Below are 12,186 nucleotides of genomic sequence, written 5' to 3'. Positions count from 1 at the left end.
CTAGCCTAGTAAACACCTATGAACCTATGATTGTACTTTTTAGCAATCTTTTTATGGGTTGGGAAGTGCCCTTGACTTTGAAAGAAGCATTAGAGGCAGTTATAGCAAAGCAGAGAAAAAGTCCCATGATTCATGGATATCGGTACCTCTTTTTATTCTGAATTTGAATAATCACTACAAAGTGTTTATGATGATTTGGCAGGACTCGCAAACATATTGCTGAAAATAATAGACCTGGATAAGTATGGCTTTATAGACAATAGTTTAACATTTGACAATAGTAACAAAATCCTGGTTTTTCCAAGGAATGCACTGGACAGTAATAATATATTAATATTAACAGGTTTATATGCTGAAAAAATATTTGACAGATTGAGTTGGGAATTTATGAACAGATCCCTTGAGACAGCCAGATTTCCACAAACATGGACATTATTAATATTTAATATCTACATAGGAGCTTAAGCTAGGGTAAAGTATGTATTTAGCCCTACGAGATGAATTATGCTGGGTTGTGCACATTCACCATTGTTGCAGCTATTAGCCAGATACATAAAATCATATATAACTGGATATAAAGGGAGAAATTTTAACGAGAAAATATCTCCTTTTGCAGATGATGTATTATGTATGCTACTAATCCAGAACATGATATCAAATTACATTTGATAAACTGAAATATTTTAATAGTATAGTAAGATCCAAAATAAATGAAGCAAAAACAAATGCTTCTTATTAAAGCATTTTATTAAAATGTTATGTCCTAACACATGACGTGGTACAAAGCTTTCCCCTTTTGTGAGGTCAAGAGGTGACTAGATACTTGGAGATTTGGTTGAAATAGGAAGATGAGCAAGCAGCTAAGGAAATATGGGAAGAAATTACCAAAATGATTACAAAAATGAGACTACTAAAACTGTTATTTAATCAACATTGATAACATACAAGTGATTATGGTGTTTTTTGTCCTACTGCTTATATTTATCAACCAAGAGACCAAACATGGAAGAATACGAAAAAAGAAATTAAGAAGTTTGAGATAACAAAAGGAAAATGAAGCCACGGTGGTACAGCAGTAGCGTTGGTGCCTCACAGCAAGAGGTTCTCTCGTTCGATTCTCGGCTGGAGCACCTTCTGTGTGGAGTCTGCATGTCCTCCCCACGGTAGACTGGCATTTGAAAGATATGCGTAGAATGGGCATGCCTTCGCTGAAGGTTGGGCATTGAGCTGGCACCTCGGCACCCGTAAAAAATTCTACTGCCAATCATTAGCGGACTGGAGTTCCGCTGTGGCGACCCCTAACCGGGAAAAGCCAGAAGAAGAAGGAGATAACAAAAGGAAAACAGTGAAATATGAAAAGCTAATACTGAAAAAGGAATAAGGTGGCTTAAGCCTTTCAGATTTGAAGGCATTTCTATAAGGCCATGTAAATTAGAGTAATATATATCTGATTCAGGATACCATATATATGCCCAAAGAGAAGCACATAACAGGCATAGAGTCCAATAAGGTAACAACAGGATTACACACTGGCACTTGGACAGATCTAGCAAATGAATATAAAGAATAGTCTTATGAAAATTAAAGTATAAAGCAAGTATTTATGTTAAAAGAATGTAGACATTTCAAAATAGAATAACATCAATAGGTTATTAGTATAATAAGAAAGGCAAAGGAGAGAATATTATTTACATGGCTAGAAGATAAAACAAAGAAATGAGATTTTGGGAGTAGATAATAAAAGGGATGAGGTAATAAAATAGGGTGAAGCTAAATAAATTTTTGGGTTATTGAACTCAGATCAACTTGCATATACAGGTCTAATATTAGAGTTCAAGGAAGATATTCAGATAGCAGAGAGTAATAACAGGCTAAAACAGAAATGGTAGACTGGAACAGAATAATATGTAAAGCATATAAGGCAATATTACATTTGGCAAGATAATATAATACAAAGGAAAAATAGTGTGCCGTGAACAGTTACATAAAGATATTCCAGATAATCAGTGGAGGGGAAAATGTCTTCATCCTAGATATGCAACTAAATTAAGCAAGTTTTGAATTTTGCATAGAAATGTTTGCACAAATGTTTGCACAGATATTTTCATACTTCTATGAGACTTCAGAAAATGTTCCCACAGACAAGAGGCATATGATGGAGATGTGATGTATTAGAAATAGGTTCTTAGGTGCATATATTCTGGGAGTGTAAGGAGCTGTTTCACAGCAAAAATTACTTGAATAACATGCTAGACCTTATACGTGGAAGAGACTTTAACCACAGTACAGAAATGCTTTTGCTGAGTTGGTATAAAATAAAATGTACTAAAGGGGAGAGTACATTGCCATTTTTAGTGTTAATAGTGGCTAAGATAGCTATAGCTAGAAAATGGAACACCAAAGATAAACAATGCAAAAAAAAAAAAAAAAAATTGCAGAGATGAAAAATACGAAAATGAGAACTGCCAGAAATCAGAAACGAACTTCACAGGAAAAAGTGAGCTGTATGGGATGCTGTATTGAAATCTGAGTTTGGAACAAAGTATCTAAAATGTATACCTATTTAATAAAGTAAACTTCAATACAAGGTGTGGAGTCACTAGTCCAGTTGTTAAGACTTGTAATATAATGTAAGTAAAATAATATTGTCATAAATGACTTCCTAATCTCAGATTAGGTTGTAAATAATGAATCTGTGAGTTTAACGTTTTTGTTTGGTTGTTTAATGAGCAGTGTTACATTAAACATGAGATTAAGACTGTGTAGAAAAGCTGAGTGGAGTTGGATTTGTATGCTTACCAATGGCAAATTATTATTGGTGATAAGCACTAACTGTCTGACATGAGGCTACCTAATTAGTACTCTGTAAACATGCAATTATAAAATGGTTATATCAGCAATCAGTGCTAAAATGACAAGTGCACCGTGTGCGTGATTTCTACAATATGTCATGCTGAAAAAAACACGCAGTTGTAAAATGGTATTATCAGCATAATAAATATAAAATAATAATTATACCACGCAAGTAGATTACACAGTATGTTACAATGAAAAAAATGTTACAGTAAAGTATTTACATTGCTCAAATAATACTATTAAAGAGTTTGCCTAGTACCTACCTATGAACCTATGAATATCATTTATGGGTGAGGATTATAACCCGATTGTCATTGTTAGGATGTGTCCGGGATATAGAAGGGAAAATATAACAAAAGAGGGTAGATTTGTGAGGAACAGTATCAGTTAAAAAGAGAAGAATTTAAGGAATAGGCAGTGGATATTTTGAGAGTTATTAGAGAAGATATCAATTACTACAGAAGAGATGGCTAGTGAGTAGAATACAATGAAAATGGAGTTTAAAAGCATGGTAGAAATAATAGAGAAAGACATATGAGAAAGAAGTAATAGCGATTATTTAAGATGTTAACAAAGATTAAAGTATTACAGTAGAAGAGGAAACCTCACAAAAAGAGGAGCAACTTCAGAGCCACTAAAGGGAACATAATTGAGTATTTGGATAACATGCATGACTTTAGAAAGGTTGCTATTAAACAAGTATTTTTTATTAGCAACTCTAGAGCACAAAAACTTTTAGCTTAGGCAACAGAAAGTTGAAAGATTTGTAGGCATACTTAGGGAACCTATGACTAGAAATTTAACTAGAAATCCTACGTATGTATTAGACATATTTCAGAAACATTATGAAAATGTGTATAAAGCAGTGGAAAGTGAAACCAAGAAAAGGAACAAATGGAAATATTGATGGAGTCTCAGAAATTAATACTAATACACAAAGAGAGGAGATAAAATGGTAACTCATAATCAATCAACAGGGAAGGCTTCAGAAACAGACTGTATTCCTGTGGAAATATGGAAGGTTTTATTTTTACAACATTTAAAAAAAAGGAAGTACAAAAATCAAGAACAAGAGCACAACCAGCACTGTTCGCCATATTCCGCCTCCGTGTCTTTGGGAATTCAACTCTAAACAACACTGTCACAGTCCAAAACACCTTCTGTCACATAAACCAGTTCGCAATTTAAATATAAAAAGAATTTATTGTGACCAAAAACGCCAAGGCTGGTTAAGTGCTTTCACTTGTTAACAACAAGCTTCATCAGAACACCATGATAAGTTAAACAATTGCTTAAATAACATTTTTGGCGCCAATTTAATTTGAAATTTTTAAAGAAATACACACACATATTACAATGTGTACTACTCTTATAAATAAAAAACTGTTGTACACAAAAAATATGCTTATTTAAAAATGCTTATTTAAAAATACCATAACATAAATGAAACAAGTGTATGAATAAATGAATAAATAGATAGCCAACACAGATATGAAGCAATTTGAACATACAAAATAATACTGTTGATTTTAAAGGCGAATAAGGTTTGATAGATATAGTGTCATTCAAGCCCGGTGTAACTGAGGCATCCGTGTAAATTTGCCACCATAATTCTTTATATAGTAGCAAACTGTTAAAATCAGCACCTCTATTATTGACTTGCACCAGATCAACTATACCAAAATTAAAAGAATGATTTTCTCCATACTGCTTAATATGTCTGTACAATGCATTTTTTTCATCCTTTCTTCTAATACTATACAGATGGGAATAAATACGTTTGTTCAAACTCCTTTGGGTCTTACCATATAGAACCCTGAACAAGTCCTGCAAATAGCAATATATACCACCATTTTAGTAAGACAGTTACCCCCACAAAAATTAATACTAGTGTGCTTGTAATTATCCAATATCACACTATCTCCCTGAAATATAGTGTGACGTTTACAAGCCCCACATTTGGCAGTACCAGTAGATGTGGTCTTCTTAGTAGTTATGCCCTTCTCCAAAATTGATTTTATATTAATACCTACCTTATAAACAAATCTGGGACAATCCCCTAATATGGGTGCTATGTCTTGGTCAACTAATATTATATGCCAATTGTCCATCAAATTTTCTTCACCTTACCGGTATGTACTCCAAATTCCAAAATACAAGTTCTATCAAAGTTATTGGGCTCAGCATTCTTAACCGCCAATGTGTCTATATCTATTACTGAACTAGAGTTGTATTTTTCACCCAATAGTGGCTTGTATTGGTTTCCCCATTTACTCACTACATATTTACTAACATTAGCCATGACTCTCACATCATATCCTCTGTCCTTAAATAAGGAAGTGATAAATTTGACCTCATCCAACATGTCCTCATATCCTGATGTCATCCTAACTGCTCTAATAAGTTGACCTTTGTAAATATTAATAAATTGTTTCCTCGGATGGTAGCTGGAAAATTCCAGATAGTTGTTTGAAAATGTGCTCTTCCTAAAAATTTTCGATTTAAACTGGTTGCCATCTCTGGACACAATAGTGTCAAGATAGGCCAAACCTTCCAAACTTCTGGAAAACGTAAATTTTAAGAATTTACTGCTGTTATTAATAAACTCTAAAAATAGTGTCAACAAATGCTCACCTCCTTCCCAGATCATATAGATGTCATCTAGGTATCTAATGTAATGTTTGATATGTTTCATAAAATGACTACCAAATATAGTCCTCTCTTCCCATTCTAGCATAACCAAATTAGCATATATGGAAGCACACGCTGCTCCCATAGCTACGCCTTTTGTCTGCTTGAAATATTCTCCCTCGAAGAAGATGTAATTGTGGTCAAGTACCAATGACATCATGTCAGTGAGAAGGCATGTCGTATCCCACTGTATGTCTGCATATTTTCATATACTAATGGCAAAAGCATGCAATCCATCTTCCTTCGGTATACATGAAAAAAGATCTATGCCATCAATAGTCACAAATGTCAGGTCTGGACTAGATAAGTAAACTGGGTAATTTTTCAAAAATTCCCATGAGTCCTTGGCTATATGTGGGATTTTACCATAAACATGTTTCAAGTAAATGTCAATGACCTTACCAATTAGGAAGATCTTAGACCTACTCCCTGATATAATCGGTCTAAAAGGGGGTTCTTCTATACTTTTGTGTATTTTAGGGATGCCTACTATTGAGGCTAAAACAGGATAATCAACTTTAATGTACTTATATATATCATCGTTAATCCTATTATCAATTAAATATTCCTCAATACACATATCAATTTTTCTGTATCCTATATTAATTTCATTAAGGGATAGCATAGAATAATTCCCAGAGCTATACAACAAGTTGTGTATCTTGCAAGAGTATAACATACTGTCGTATATAACTGCACCCCCCCCCCCTTGTCTGGTTTCATAATTCTAATATTACTAGCACTTCTTAATTCCTGAAGCACCTTGCGCTCTTCTACTGTTAGATTAGACCCAACCTGATGTCCAGCTATCTGTCTATCTAACTGATAAATCTGTCGAGTCACTACTTTGTCAAACATAGAGATAGTGGGGTGCATAGGGGGTATAAACAAACTCTTCTTTTTAACAGTAGGTACATTGTAATTGTATATGTTGAAATTCCTGTAAGTGTAGGTAACCCCTTCCTGTATAATACCAGTGTCTGTGTCCAAGACCTCTACTGTGTCCTCAGCAACTGCCATGGGCACAACAAGACTGGACTCTATCGTTGAAGCCTGGGGTAGGGGTGGAACTGTGAGTTTAACCTGTGTCCCCTTGTCCACCTTCTCTCCCTCCCTCTGTGTTGTACATATAAAAAAAAATCAGAATTATCACCCCTATCTAAACTGTGTTGAGGGTAAGTTTTACCAGTTCCATAATTCTGCTCCCCCCTCTTATAGTCGGGATACTTCTTGGTATTCCTTTCCCACATATATGCTGTACCTTTTTTGTATTGGTCCAAATCCCTTTGTAATTTTTTCATCTTATGCTCATATACTTTAGATATATTGTGTTCAGCGTTAGAAAACTGCTTGGCATATAAATTCTCCCATTGAGAAAAGAGCAAATCATTTTTGATAGATGTATTTAACTCTTCTACTTCATGAATTAAATGAACCAACCTCTCATCATTAAATTTCATTAACACAGACATATAATTAAAACCACATTGATCAAATAAGCTGTTAAATTCTAACATAACATTCTCAGTAATATCCACACCCATAAGTAGTTTAAAAAATCTCAGTCCCATTGGGACTACTTTAGTGGCTATACATCTAGAAAGATAAGCATTGTCTAATTTGATGTTATTAATTTGAAACAGTTTCCTGCCTAAATCATAAATCAAGTCTTTTAAAGTGCCCTTGTGCTTTTCCTTCAGTATATGCAACCTCCTGCCAACCTCTGCACCAGATGTGTTGTCAAAATAACAATTTTTGTCAATAAAAGCTTTAAACAAATCCATATTGACTGCCTTCTTATTGTTACATATAAAATTTCCTTCAATGTCAATATTGTCCATCATTACATTGTCCACAAAGTCATTGCCTTTGTCAACACCCTTAGCAGTAGTGGCATAGGTGTAATACGATTTCATTCTCTTAGGCTTAGTGCCTATCCGACAAGCTTCATCATTGACTTCTCCAAATGAAAAGTCAAAAGTAAAGTTGGGAGTGCCTATTTTACTGCTTCTCCATTGAGCTCCTGCAAGTGGAGCAGGCGGAATGTCCAATGATTTAAAATTTGTACTCACTGTGTTGGCGATATCTGTACATTTGCCAGTACCTTGTCCATTAGGTATATTGGTTGGGTGAATCGATAAGTTGGACAGTCTTATGTCCTCCACACCGCTGTTGTTGTTCCCTCGAGCCACATAAGTTACACAATCCTTGCTATTGCAACTGGACGCTGCCGCTGGAGAGCAAAGGCAGCCTTCCTGTCCTTTAGATCCTGTACGAGTGTCTAAAAAGGTACTGCTGAAATGATTGAGTAGGGTGGTAAGCTTGCTTACCTCACCCCTCAGTTCAGTTAATTCTGCTTTTACTGACTGAATCTCCAAATTCACTGGGCTGTGTAGTGAATTCAAGGAGGATTCCCGATCAGACTCCATGAGGCACAACAAAAAACGCTATCTCAGCGGACAGTGCAGCAACCAGGAAGTCCAAAAATCAAGAACAAGAGCACAACCAGCATTGTTCTCCATATTCCACCTCCGTGTCTTTGGGAATTCAACTCTAAACAACACTGTCACAGTCCAAAACACCTTCTGTCACATAAACCAGTTCGCAATTTAAATATAAAAAGAATTTATTGTGACCAAAAATGCCAAGGCTGGTTAAGCGCTTTCACTTGTTAACAACAAGCTTCATCAGAACACCATGATAAGTTAAACAATTGCTTAAATAACATTTTTGGTGCCAATTTAAGTTGAAATTTTTAAAGAAATACACACATATTACAATGTGTACTACTCTTATAAATAAAAAACTGTTGTACACAAAAAATATGCTTATTTAAAAATGCTTGTTTAAAAATGCCATAACATAAATGAAACAAGTGTATGAATAAATGAATAAATAGATAGCCAACACAGATATGAAGCAATTTGAACATACAAAATAATACTGTTGATTTTAAAGCCAAATAAGGTTTGATAGATATAGTGTCGTTCAAGCCCGGTGTAACTGAGGCATCCGTGTAAATTTGCCACCATAATTCTTTATATAGTAGCAAACTGTTAAAATCACCACCTCTATTATTGACTTGCACCAGATCAACTATACCAAAATTAAAATAATGATTTTCTCCATACTGCTTAATATGTCTGTACAATGCATTTTTTCCATCCTTTCTTCTAATACTATACAGACGGGAATAAATACGTTTGTTCAAACTCCTTTGGGTCTTACCTATATAGAACCCTGAACAAGTCCTGCAAATAGCAATATATACCACCATTTTAGTAAGACAGTTACCCCCACAAAAATTAATACTAGTGTGCTTGTAATTATCCAATATCACACTATCTCCCTGAAATATAGTGTGACATTGTTTACAAGCCCCACATTTGGTAGTACCAGTAGATGTGGTCTTCTCAGTAGTTATGCCCTTCTCCAAAATTGATTTTATATTAATACCTACCTTATAAACAAATCTGGGACAATCCCCTAATATGGGTGCTATGTCTTGGTCAACTAATATTATATGCCAATTGTCCATCAAAATTTTCTTCACCTTACCGGTATGTACTCCAAATTCCAAAATACAAGTTCTATCAAAGTTATTGGGCTCAGTATTCTTAACAGCCAATGTGTCTATGTCTATTACTGAACTAGAGTTGTATTTTTCACCCAATAGTGGCTTGTATTGGTTTCCCCATTTACTCACTACATATTTACTAACATTAGCCATGACTCTCACATCATATCCTCTGTGAAAAAAACAAGAAAAGGAACAAATGGAAATATTGATAGAGTCTCAGAAATTAATACTAATACACAAAGAGAGGAGATAAAATGGTAATGCATAATCATTCAACAGGGAAGGCTTCAGAAACAGACTGTATTCCTGTGGAAATATGGAAGGTTTTATTTTTACAACATTTAAAAAAAAAGAAGGGGGGTACGATCATCTTAGAAAAAAATTGTGGTGACTATGCTACCCGAAGGTGGTAAAGAGTCTTTAAATCAGGCTTTATATAGACACATTTCAATTTTAAATCAGGATTATAAAGTATTTATGTCTATACTAGCTATGTGAATGTTAAAGGTGTTAGCTATGTTGGCAGATATGGATCAATATGGTTTTGTGGAGGGGAAGTAAACATTTTATAATGATGATCCAGAGAGAAGCAGTGTGTAAAAATAATCACCATTGACTGTGGGTCTTGAGCTTGACACAGAGAAATCATTTATTAGAGTTATCTGTGATTTTATGCATAAGGCAATAGCAGTATTTGCGTTTCCTGGTAGAATAATAGGGTTAATAAGGAGGATATATGAAGCATTGGAGGATATATGAAGCATCGGAGGCAAGAATTAAGGTGGGGGTTCCTCTTTGACAAGCTTTTTTTAAATAGTGGAAACAGGCAGGGATGCCCCTTTTCCTCACTATTTGCTGTGTATTTAGAGCCATTGACAAAGAAAATAAGGTATTCACAAATTCAAGGATATAACTTGCATGGTACTTGAGAAAATTAATATTATTTGCAGATATTATTCTGTATTTGCTAAATCTAGGAAAGGGCATGTCTGTGTTATGTAAAAGTTTCAAGTCTTTTTGGGAAATGAAATAAATGAAGATAAAACAAAGGCCATAGAAGTAAACTCTGTACCCACACATATAAATTGGATGGGTTTACTACAGGTGTTCATTTGCTTACAGGTAAGTAACACATTTACTTACTGCTACTTACTTGAAAAAGCAAATGATCAAACTCCAAGTAGCCTAATGTCCTGTTTCTACAGAGCCCTCCACAGAGGTGTAGCTGTTTCAACCAGCACCCTGGGCCAGTACACTTCACTGCCATAAGCCGATCACTACAATGTAAGTCAGTGAGATCTAGTGCAAACACAAAAAAGTGGACCAATCCAAAAAAATCCAACATGAAGAAAATAAAGGCTCCTGTCCCATGCATTAAAAAAATGTTATGTAATCTATAAGCACTAGCAAAATGCAAATGTGTTTTCACCTCAGCTTCATCATATAAATTAAACACGCAGAAAAATACCCTCATTATAAATATGGAGAATAGTTGCATGCTTGCTGAGCTCAGTAATTTATAAATTGCAATCCCTTAACCATTGTCTTTTAATGTAGGTTTTAAAGAGACAGTGCCATTTAAAATTTGTAGTCTGTATGTCTCTAGTTTAAGAATCTATTTAAACTCTATGTTTTAGTATACTTCATGATGTTACCATCTCTAGGATTTAGATGTGCAACATCTAAAACCTGAAAATGAAATGTATGTTTATTTACTTGCTTTTTTACATGATGAGCTAAGGCATTACTCTCATTTCCTCTATTTAAGAACAAGAAAATGTTAAAGAGAAGACTGTGTTATAAGAATTTTAGTCTTACCCATGTAGTATGCCTCACATTTTTAACATACTGCCAAATAAACCAAATGTTTCACATTACAGTCAGCATAATGCCTAAAGTAATATGCATGTCCTGTTTTCAAATGGATATAATCTACACTTGTATTTATACTTATACACATAGAACAGACTCTACATGGAAATGTACCATGTCTTAACACAGTCTTTTATCTAAAATTTTTATAACACAACCTTCTCTTTAATTTTTTTCTTGTTCTTAAAAGCAAAATTACAAGATCCTAATAAATTCTTAAGTTTCATGTCAGTTATTAATATTCCCCAGTTTCTTCTAATTATATCACAAGGAGGTTTCACATCCCTAGAAAACACTAAAAGGAAATAAACTTTATTGTGTTTCTTACAATCCTTAATATGTGGCTTAGTATGCTATCCATATTAAAAAAATGTCAATAAACATTTGGCTTGTTTAGTAGTATAGAGAAAATGTGAGGCATACTATGTGGGTAAGACTAATGAAACATTTAGAGAGCAGATCTATGAACACATAATGGGTATAAATAAAGGAAAAGAAACTAATGCTTTAGTGCATCATGCAAAAAAGCCAGGAGATGAGCATACATTTCATTTTCAGGGTTTAGATGTTATACATCTGAATCCTGGAGGTGGTAACATTATGAACTATGCTGACAAAATAGAGTTGAAATGGATTCTTGAACTAGAGGCATAAAGACCACCAGATTTAAATTATACTGTTTCTTTAAAACCTGTATTAAAAGGCAATGGATTAAGGCATTTAAATGTGTAAATTGGTAACCTCAGCTAACATGTGACTATTCTTTATAACTATAGCAAAAGGGTGTTTTTGTATGTTTTTAATTTACCTGATGAAGCTGAGGTGAAAACTTGTTTGTATTTTGATAGTGCATATGGATTATATCATATTTTTAATGCATGGAGCAGTTGAAGAGTAAAACCAGGTGGTTAGATGCACAACATGCCACCCCCTCCACCTGCCCTGGCCATTTAGGTCTCATTTCTGTGTCCTGCTCTCAACCCTCCCTCAATGTATTTAATTAAAAGATACTTTCTTCTTTGAAACTGTAACAAACTGTTTGCTACAAATGTAAAAACAGTTGCTACAGTTTATACCCTGCCTGCATGGAGTGCTACAGTGTTTATGTTTTAGTTTAAAAAAAATCTTCATTTTAAACTATAACAAACTGTTTGCTACAATGTAGATTAGACCACACATGGAGTGCT

The sequence above is a fragment of the Protopterus annectens genome, chromosome 5.part0 (genome assembly GCF_019279795.1).
Source record: "Protopterus annectens isolate FY-2018-M chromosome 5.part0, PAN1.0, whole genome shotgun sequence".
Classification (NCBI taxonomy): domain Eukaryota; kingdom Metazoa; phylum Chordata; order Ceratodontiformes; family Protopteridae; genus Protopterus; species Protopterus annectens.
This window is presented reverse-complemented; position numbering follows the sequence as displayed.